General features: G+C 41.5%; 1 pseudogene; it reads left to right on the top strand.

Moving 5' to 3' along the window:
* The first annotated feature begins 2369 nt into the window (after positions 1-2369).
* Positions 2370-3869, top strand: LOC116825062 (large ribosomal subunit protein uL30 pseudogene; annotated as a pseudogene).
* The last annotated feature ends 6919 nt before the right edge of the window (positions 3870-10788 follow it).

The following is a 10788-nucleotide window of genomic DNA, read 5'->3' as shown; positions in this document are numbered from 1 at the left end:
ATGCTACTGGGGATGGCAGCTGTTGGTTTCAAAAGACAATGTGTATGCACCAAAATGGTTCTGTTCCTGTGTGCTGTGCTGCAGCATCACGAGTGGCTAAAAAGTCCCATCCGTGAGTGACACAATCCTTGCCAAAGGGAATGCAGGCGTAAAGAGCAGGACCAGAAGATGAAGCTGGTGTGCTACTAGAACTTGAGGCCTGCATTGCTTTCCACCTTCATTCTCTTTGCTTTCCTCTCTCTCAGCCACCTTGACTCCCTGGTGCAGCACAGCCCTCTAGTGTAGCCTGTTGCTAGTTGCATCTTCCCAGCTTGCAGTGTCCACGCTGAAAGTTTTCAAGTCCCTCTTGCAAATCTCCTTTAATCTTGGCCTGGGAGCATCCACAAATTCCCCATACTGGAGATCCTTTGGAATGCATATATCATCCATCCAGCGTACGTGACCAAGCCAACTGAGACAGCTGTTTTGAGAATGATGATTAGATTGAAATACTTGAGAGATCAAAATTACCCAGAGTCAGGAACTTTGACATTTAGAAGACAGGGTCTGAAAGATGTTTAGTCTTCTCTCACACCTACTGTGGGTGGTCCAGGACTCACCATCATACAGTAGCATTCTCAAAATGCAACATCTGGTAGACCCTATTTTGGTGTTTAATGGATGTTTCCTGTTATCCCATACGTTTGGCCAGTGGCCGAATGTGGTGGCTGCCTTTCTGATGTGAGAATTAAGTTAGTCATCCAGAGATATCCAGTACAGTTGACTCTAGCTAGCAAAACTTGTGCACTACTTCTAGCGTTGTCCCAGCTGTTAAAACTTCTGGGCCATTCAACTCACCGTGTGCCATAATCATTGTCTTCTTTAGACTGGTGATTAGTGCAAATTCATCACAAACTAGAGCAAAGCTATTGCAAAGTTGCTGGAGCTCTTCTTTGTTATGTGTGATGTACACAGCATCATAGGTGATGTTTTCTTATCATCCAGTGTTTGACTTTGCTTTTTGCTCTTAGACATGCAATGTTGAAGAGTTTCCATCTTATCTCCTATGGCGATTACAATGGGTGCTAGATAAGAAAGCATGACGGAGCAGCAGAGGGAAATATATACCAGAGAGCGTTGGTGTCAAAACACATCCCTATTTGACACCACAGTGGATTTCTTATTGTACTGTAGCCATCACAGAAGAAGTATTGAAACAGACTGGGGAGGATTGGGGGGCAACCAATTCTTTCTCGGAATTGAAAAAGGCCCTTTCGCCTGGCCACATCAAAAGCTTTTGTAAGATCTATGAAGGCTATGTAGAGAAGGGTTCCTTGTTCCTGACACTTCTCTTGCAGTTGTCTTATGCAAAGACCATATCAATACTTGATCTACCAACCCAGAAGCTCCACTGACACTCTGGTTATACATGTTCAGCAAGAATGTGCAAGTCTTTTGTGTGAATATCTTGCCAAAGAGATTCTTTTGTGTATGTTGCAGTCATTCAGATCTTCTTTGTTTGTATGCAGCATTATGATGTTGGCATCCTTCATGGCTTGTGGTATCCCCTCCTTCCCTCCAGCAGGCAAGAGAGACATTGTGCAGATGTTTAAACCCAATCCTGTCTTCCTGATTTTATTAATTCATTTGGAATTCCATCTTTTCCTGTGCCCTTTCCTGGTGTTAAGGAAGTGATTGCCTTTACAAGATGGTTCTATATCGAGCTCTTGAATAGCCTGGAGGCTTGAGATCACACTGCTTCAGAAACAGTGATTTCATGTGGCTAGAGTTCATGATAGTGTTCTTCCCAGCACTGCATCTGTTTGCTTCAGTCAGTGATGATGTCTCCATTAAGAGATTTGAGTGGGGCAGTCTTCTCGGCTGAAGAACCAGTGGCTGTCTTGGTTCCATTTTACATACCTCTTAACCCTCCATTCTCAAAGAATGTTTGTGTCTTCTCACACAGATTGAGCCAGTATGGTAGAGCATATTGCCTTGCTATTAATTGCAATGCACTCTTGGCCAATCTGAGGTTAACTCATATCTCAGGAGAAGGGTTCATGTTTTGGTGGAGATAAGCCATGCATTGTGCTTCAGTAACTGGAAGCATTTCTTCAGAGTATGCTGCAAACCAGACTCTCTTTTGCAGTCTTTTTATCAAAAGCAAAGGTTGCAGCTATATGGATATTCATTCCGAGTGCATTCCATAGCATCCATAGATGCTATCATAATACTACTACTAATAATAATTATTAATAGATCAACATGTTACACAGAGTTAGAAAAAGAGAATTAATTTCATCCTTTTGTAACTCAAAGTAATAACAGGTCTCATTCTGCTCCATACACTGGCCCCCTGACTTAGATTTTAAGTCCTCAGAACAGGAACCATGAACGTAATTCTCCACTGTGTCTCAGCTGTGCTTGGATGTATTGGAGACTGGCAGCTGCCTGGAGCCAGTTGCAGCTGCCTGACTGTGATTACATACAGCTCTCAGCTTTCAATTGCAAAAAATAAGTTTTTAGCCCTCGTGGTTTTGAAAAGATTGAAAATATGACCCGAGTTCTGCCTCTGGGACCACAGCTAGACACTGTAGATCCCCAGTTGCTTCCTGCTGCTTGGGCAGTGTGCAGGGACACCCCACTCAATTCCATTGGTGAGCTCTCAGCTGGTGTGGGTGGGGCATGGCTGCCCTGGCCCAGCCACTGCTGCTTCTGTTTTCCAGGTTGTGCAGGAGCTTAAGGGCAGATTTTCAAAGGTATTTAGGCTGTAAAGATGCAGCAAAGTGCCTAGTGTGATCTACAAAAGCACCTAAGCAGGTTAGATGCTTAACTGTCATCAAAATTAGATATGGCCTAGAAAGATCAAGAAGCCTCTACAGGTTAGTAGTTACAGGCTGAGGGAAGCCCAAAATAAGCAACTTTGAAGCCAGGCCTTAAGCGACTTTAAAGCATTCCATGAGTCATTAAAATCTTTACAGCCACACACTCAAAAACAAAACAAAAAGCAAAACAGTATTAATGTGTTTTGTGGCCGGGGCGGCAAGGGGGTTGGTTCTCCTCGCCTGGCATGTGCAGGACTTGATGGAGAGTCTCTTGGAGGAAAGAAGGAGCCATCTGTTCCAGAAAGCCTTTTAAAAAAGTGAAAGGCTTTTGCTGATATAAAGGCCAAGCGTCTGAAGAGGCTAGTGATTCAAAAGAAGCTTCGTAAAGTGCAAAGAAAACTTATCTATGCAAGAGCTCAGGCCTATCACAAGGAGTACAGGCAAATGTATAGACATGAGATTTCTATGGCCCAAATGACACGCAAAGCTGGCAATTACTATGTACCTGCTGAACCAAAAGTGGCCTTTGCGATCAGGATCAGAGGTATCAATGGAGTTAGCCCAAAGGTCCGTAAGGTATTGCAGCTTCTTCGCCTGCATCAGATTTTCAATAGTACATTTGTAAAACTCAACAAGGCTTCAATTAACATGCTGCAGATTGTTGAACCCTACATTGCCTGAGGTTACCCCAATCTGAAATCTGTGCATGAACTGATCTACAAGTGTGGTTACGGCAAGATCAAGAGGCAGTGCATTGCTCTGACTGACAATTCTCTGATTCAGCGGTGTCTTGAGAAATATGGCATCATCTGCATGAAAGATGTGGTCCATGAGATCTATACTGTTGGCAAGAACTTCAAAGTAGTGAACAACTTTCTATGGCCCTTCAAGTTATCTTCTCCTCGAGGTGGAATGAAAAAGAAAACTATCCACTTTGTGGAAGGTGGAGATGCTGGCAACAGGGAAGATCAGATTAATAGGCTCATAAAGAGAATGAACTAATGGTGCCCAGCAGTGGACTTTCTTACTCTGGTCTGTTAATAAAAAAATTTCTGTGCAAAAAAACAGTTGGGAGTTCTTAATATTACTGCTAACCACTTATATAGCATTTTATCTTCTCAAAGAACCATACAAAAATTAACTAAATTAATTATTCCATTAATCATAATCTTCCTAGTCAAAATGCACCATGTTCCTGTTCAAAACATACTGCATCAATATTCAAGGCATAAAAGAAATCTATGCTGCTTTGTGCTAAAATTCCACAGGGTGAGAGAAGCACTTCTTACACCACGAAGTATTGTGGCAGTTCTGGATCCACCTACATGCAGGTTCTTTCTTACCCTGCCTGGTGAATTCCACTGAATGAAGAGAAGGATCTTCCTTCTTGAAGGAGAGGTGTAATTTTAAGGTTCTAGAGATAGATAAACTGTGAAATGTACATAATTATTACTGCCACTGGCATATTTAAACTTACTGCTGTCAGTGACTCTTATTGAAAAGCTGCATTGTGTATGACACGAGCTAGAAAGGAGCTAGCTTAGTGGAGTATAAAAAATGGGAAAACCTATCTTGAATCAGCCTTTATGTTAGAGATAGGCCAGGGCTTTGTTTTATGGAAACGTGTCGATCAAATTTACAGAACAAAAACAAAAAGAGTGTTTGCATCCAGATTCCATTTGATCTAAACCATTAAAATCCAGAGAGACAAGGTGGGTGAGGTAATATCTGTTATTGGAGCAAGCTTTTGAGCCACACAGACCTGAAGAAGATCTGTGTGTAGGGCTCTAAAGCTTGTCTCTCTCACCAACTGAAGCTGGTCCAATAAAAAAATATTACTTCACCCACCTTGTCTCTCTGATATCCTGAGACCGACACAGCTACAACTACACGGCACACACTCAAATGCAGACATTCAGGTAACAACTCCCAGTTTTAGGCCATGTCTCCTTAATATCACCTTAATACTCACAGCACTGCCAAGCCCCAGCATTCAAAAATCGAGATGGCCTTTCCCCACCCCCACAAAGTCATAAAATTAGTTTAAAACCATGAGATTAAAAATAAAAATGTAGAGTTTTTTATTTGCTTCCTGGTTTCTAAACCATTAGATTCATATTTTCAAGCTTTTCTCCACAACCATGAATGTTGGAAACTTTTTTTTGTTTAAGTTAAAGCTGAGAATCTCACCTCATAACGTGATTCTAGGAGCTGTGGCTTTAAGAAAATCCCCGAAATCACAAGACTTGGCAATACTGTGAAGAAAGGCACTCATTCAAGACACTTGGGCTGGTATTTTCAAAGGGGGAGCCTAAGGGAATTTGTTGTTCAATTGTTCTGATTGTCAAGCCAACATTAAAGAAGAATGAACATTTATACTTACAGTAATACTTGCACTAGGTTGCATTTACGATCAATGTTGCAAATGAAACAACTTTCCAGCATGGGCCCACCACGAACACCAAATGCAAAATAGAATCTTCACTTTATATCTGTTTCATAGCTCACACATGGTGAAAAGTGTCCTTAACTCCATAAGCTGTGCCAGGATGTTGTGCTTTTTTAACACTACCTTTCTTTTAAGCAACTTTTTAAAAAACAGTTCTCAGTACAACATTACTTTGTTACCTCACTTTCTTGGCTGCTTTACTGGGAGAGTCAAGCTTTCAGGTGAAATTGATGGTGTTTACAAATATTTACATGACTCATGTTAAGAGTGAAAGATTCCAAAAGTGGCCAGTGATTTGGGGTGTCTCAAACTGTGCATCCAAAGATTAAGGCATTCAGTGTCTGGCTACATCTGAAACTTTGCCTTAGCATGTAGTGATGATGCAGTGGGAAATATTCATTGTGTTTGCTAGAAGACCTCCGGGCCTCCACCTCTTGAGTGTGCCTTCTGGGAAAGGAGGAGTTAATTAAGTTACCTTATATTTAGTATTAATCTTTTTCCAGGCTTGTCAGGTAGCAAACAACAAGCTTAGACTTGACTCTGAGCATCAGCTCTGTCCTCATATAGTCTTGTGGGTAGTTTAATATAACATTAATTGAATTGACATCTCTGTTGAGATCAATTACGAATGCAGTACTCATGTTATTTCAACAGTTGACAGTTTGTGCAACTGTCATCAGACTCTGATTATCGAGATACAGGCATGGAAGTGAGCTGGGATCAACATTCATAAAGCATTATTTTGTAGTACAGGGGCATATGGAAGGTTCTCTTACTTTGCTGCAGCAACAGTTACAGCTTTGCAGTTAGAAACCTGCCTGTGTTTGAGAGTATCCATGAATATTGGTAGATGGAGGAAGTTTCCACAGCAAGAAAAACCCTCTAAACATTTTCCACCAGCTAACTGGACTCTTTCCTTCTAGAAAAGTTAAAGAACTTCCTTCTAGAGAAACCCAGAGCTTATGGGGACTGGAAGGTATCTGGGCAGCTTGCAACAGGAAAAAGTCTCTTATAGGGAAATGGATATTGAGGGAGCGAATCTGTCCAAGGGAAGTGAAATTGCAGAGCTTGTTGAGAAATGTTTTAGTACCTCTGAGAAATGAAAAAAAGTTTTTCTTCAAAAATTTGTAGGCTTTTGTCAAAAAAAGTCTGAATACTGACATTTTTTATCCAAAAACTGAACAATTTTCAGGGTTTCTTCACCTCCCCCCAAAAAACCATGAAAAGTATCATCCAAATTGGACATTTCCTGTGGAAATTTCAAGTTTTGATGAAAATGCCATTTTTCCTTATAAAAACTTTTGAAGGAAAAAGGTTGAACAACTCTAGCATTGCTTCATTCCACCCTTTGCTGTTTGATCTTATAGCCCTGTACATGGGAACATCTCCCCTTGCTGGCTGAAGTAGGAGCTGTCCTGGGACCAGCATGGGTAATTTACAAGGAGCTGCGCTCCACTTTACCCAGAACCAGAAAAGCTCACTTGCAGTCTCAGGATGGCAGAAGCAGACTTGTGAAGCTTTTCCAGCCCTCACCACCAGCTCCCAGCTGTGAACGTTACTCATGTGAGAAGTCCTATTCACTTGGGTGGAGCTAGTCAGTTTGTAAGTTAGTACTCAACACTTGAGTAAGAGTTACACAATTGGGTCTCAGTCTAGTCTTAGACTTCTTCCCAAGTGGTTTCACCCCCCTGATATATTTTGTTGCTTTACCTTTTGTAACCAAGCAGAAAACCACCTCTCCTAAAGGATATGCAACCCAAAAAAGTAGCAGCATGAAGCAAAACAAGTAGCATGACAAAACAGGAGCATTTATTAAATTAGTTCCTTATGTAGCCCTGTCTCCTCTCTTAGACCGGACCCATGCATTCTAAATCAAATCCATTGTACTAACTACAGTCCCATACCATGCAGGGTATATCTGAAGGACTATACAGGTGTTCAGTGGAATTCTGAGTTCAGGTGTGAGAGGAGTTTTGATTCTATGCAACCATTTACTCTGGGATGTAGTAGTGATATAGAACTTCTAAACACAAAGACCCTCTCAAGACAGTTTGCCACCTGAGGCAAAACTTCAGTTTGCCACCCCCTTCTCATCTATGTTGCACCACAGACTGGCCTACAGGGCTATGAATGGCAGAGGGTTCAAACTTCCCCATGTAAACCTTGTTGCAGGATCTACAAAGGGAAGTTCATAGAATATCAGAGTTGGAAGGGCCCTCAGGAGGTCATCTAGTCCAACCCCCTGCTCAAAGCAGGACCAATCCCCAGACAGATTTTTGCCCCAGATCCCTAAATGGCCCCCTCATGAACTGAACTCACAACCTTAGTGCACTACACATTAGAGCTGTCTGCAGTTCACACTCCCATAGACTGGTCTGCGATGCCATGTAGACCATGCTTTTCCCAGAAATCTGCTGCCCTAGGCAGCTGCCTGGCTTGCCTATAGCTAGAGCGGCCTTTGTCTAAGCATTGGGAACTGCTCTTTACTAAGGCCTGGTCTACACACAGCTTTTTGTACTGATTTAACATTTTCATTGAGGGATGTGATTTTATACTGATACAGTTAAAGTGAGAGAACTCATAGCATGGACACAGGTATATATCAGTATCAAGGGGCAAAAAATGATACCACTATACATATACATAAAAGTGCCTTTATACTGATATAACTGCTTCCACACTAGGGGGTGTATCACATTAGCTAAGCTGGTTTCTAAACCAGTCTATTTAAAGTCTGTGTAGACAAGCCCTTGCAGTGTGATTGTAAGGAAACCCTGACCAGCTTTTGAAGTTACATCTTATTTAAAACTCTGGGAGAAACATCTCACAGAAACACCACAGGCAATGTCACTGGAATAGGTTTAGACACGGCATTTGATGAACGATCCCCTCAGTTGGCCCATTCACAGGAAAAACTCAGAGCCTGATCTCCAAAGAGCCTGCTTACATTGCTAGCCCTAGGAATTGGAGAAACCCCGCCTCCACAAGCAGAGAGCAGCTGGCAGTGGCCCTTGTGAGTAAATCACTGTCAAATTGCTACAGCGGATGTTGCAGCAATCAAGACTGCCAATAAGTAAATAATTGTGGGTGAACACCTGGTTTTCATACTGCCTAACATACCTGCCATGGGCACTTTAGACACAGGCACTCATGTAGAAAGCAGAGCAAATATTTATTTTGAAATCACTACAGGAATCGTGAAAATATCTGGATTTTTCTCACAGGAGCTGGGAAACCTGAATGCAGCTATTAATTGAATGAAATAAAATGCCTTTACACAAGAGAGTATGGAAGAGAGGCAAGTGGTCCCATAAGGCAGGAATCCACAAAGCCTCATTTCTGATAATTAGTTTGAGACTGAAATATAATGATCCCTTTTAGTCAGTCAACTGTAGCTGTCATGGTCTGTGTGTGTGAAGGATAAACCACTATCCTCCATACCTCTGTAATGTCTCATTTCGAGGGACATCACTCATTTTGGATCCAGTTACCCAAATTCTCACTTTAATTGCTGTAAGCTATATTCATCAGAAATGCAGTACTGTGGAACTGAGGTTATGGAAAATGTTTATTAATATTATTATTAGAGATATATTACAGCAGTGCCTGGAAGCGCCAACAAGATCAAACCTCCATTGTGCTAGGCACTGTATAAACACCTAGCTAGAGTCAATCCCTGACCCAAACAGCATTCAATTTAAGTAGACCAGACTGCCGAAGGGTGGGGGGTAGGAAGTATTGCGGTCACCGTTTTACCCATGCGAAATTGAGGCACATAGAGATTGTGACTTCCCCAAGTTCATGCAGAAAGTTAGTGGCTGAAGTCAGAATGGAACCCAAGGCTTGTGAGACCCAATCTATGCATTAACCACAAGGACATCTTTCTCTGAAAAGAGATGACTCTCCCATAATTCTAAGTTTCTTGCATACACAGTGTTTTTGGGTCCCGCCATTTTGCATATTTATCACATAGTGCAATGCCTTCACTTGGGCCCCAGTAGGTTGAGGGCTTTGACTCTCTCTCCCATAAATTCAATATTAACTTGATCTTTTTCACGTTGAGTTTATTTTCAACCTGTTAATTATTCAAAATGCAACACACTGAAACAATGCACGAGTGATCTATATGATAAGATTCCAGGATTGTCAGTCTGTGGGTCACTCTCAAGCCTCACATTTTTGCTGATCCAGTGAACTTCAATAGAAACATAAATGAACATTACCAAGAGCTCTTTTGTTTAGAATATCACCATGTTCACTCACAACTGAGATTCAAAATATTTTACCATCAAATTATTAAGTTCCTAGCCATTGTTGGCTTTTTTACACGCACGACTTCATGAATTACATTGTCCCGTGCAATTGCACAAGATTTTAAGCTACTAGTTGATTTTTTAAACTAACTGAACAGCCAGTGTTTCTACTATTAAACTATATAAATAAAGGAACTCAGTTCCCTTCCAAAAGAGAATGGCAGGTTTGGTGTTCCTCCTATCAGCAGTGAGAATGAGTAGTTTTGCCTCTTTTGGATTTGAACTTTTGGATATAGCAAGTCAAGATATTTGAGAGGTAATTCTTATATCATTAAGCCATCCCTTCCAGCATCATAAGTAAATCAAGCACACCCTGTATGGATGGATACAATTATCTTATTAAATATACTGCTGTCCATCATGTCTTGTATAATATTTATAGTCATTACTGTAGCACATTTTAGTAAGAACTTGATGTCTTGACAGCACTTTATTTCCCCGGGATAAAGTCCTATCAATTTTAGGGTCCTGTATCTTTGACCCCACACTCCAGATTCCTTACATATTACATGCTTTGACCCTGTGCAAAGCTCTATTACCATAATAAAGAGGGAGGCCTGCTCTGTAGCCCATCACCCAGATTCTTAGCTGGTATAAACTGGTATCACCTAAATACATTCAATGAAGGGATGCCTATTTACTCCACCAAAAAACCTAGCCCCTTGTGCATAGTACCTTATATATCTCTGAATAAGTAAACTTGGGTTGAGGCATCGAAACCAAAGTAATCCCAGAAGGTCTCAGACCATACTCAGGAAAACCATAACTCATCCCTTATCTGAACGGCTGCTATCATTCTGAAGTAATTAATAGGCCAACTTGGGGGAGGGCATCTTGGAGAGGGATCATTTGTGTTATGGATAAATGAGGGAGTATAGATGCCAGTGTGGTCAGTTGCTAAACTTTCACAAGTAGAATGTTAGGCTACAGACATTAAACAAAAACTCAACCAGTTAAAGTATATATATAAAAATTAAATCCCCTCTCACCCCTATGGGTGGTATGTGTCTTCCTCAAGCTCGGGTCCTCTACCAGAGGCCTGGGAAGTTTGAGGGTTCTGCGCAGTATCTTAACTGTTCCTAGCACTGCACTCTTCTGGACAGAGAGCTCTGATGTTGTTCCTGGGATCTGTTGGAGCCACTCACCCAGCTTAGGAGTCACAGCCCCAAGTGCTCCTACCACCACTGGGACCACTTTGGCCTTCACTTTCCACATCCTCTCT

The sequence above is a fragment of the Chelonoidis abingdonii genome, chromosome 15 (assembly GCF_003597395.2).
Source record: "Chelonoidis abingdonii isolate Lonesome George chromosome 15, CheloAbing_2.0, whole genome shotgun sequence".
Classification (NCBI taxonomy): domain Eukaryota; kingdom Metazoa; phylum Chordata; order Testudines; family Testudinidae; genus Chelonoidis; species Chelonoidis abingdonii.
The sequence above is the reverse complement of the archived record's forward strand: the minus strand, read 5'-3'. Positions and strand labels throughout refer to the sequence as shown.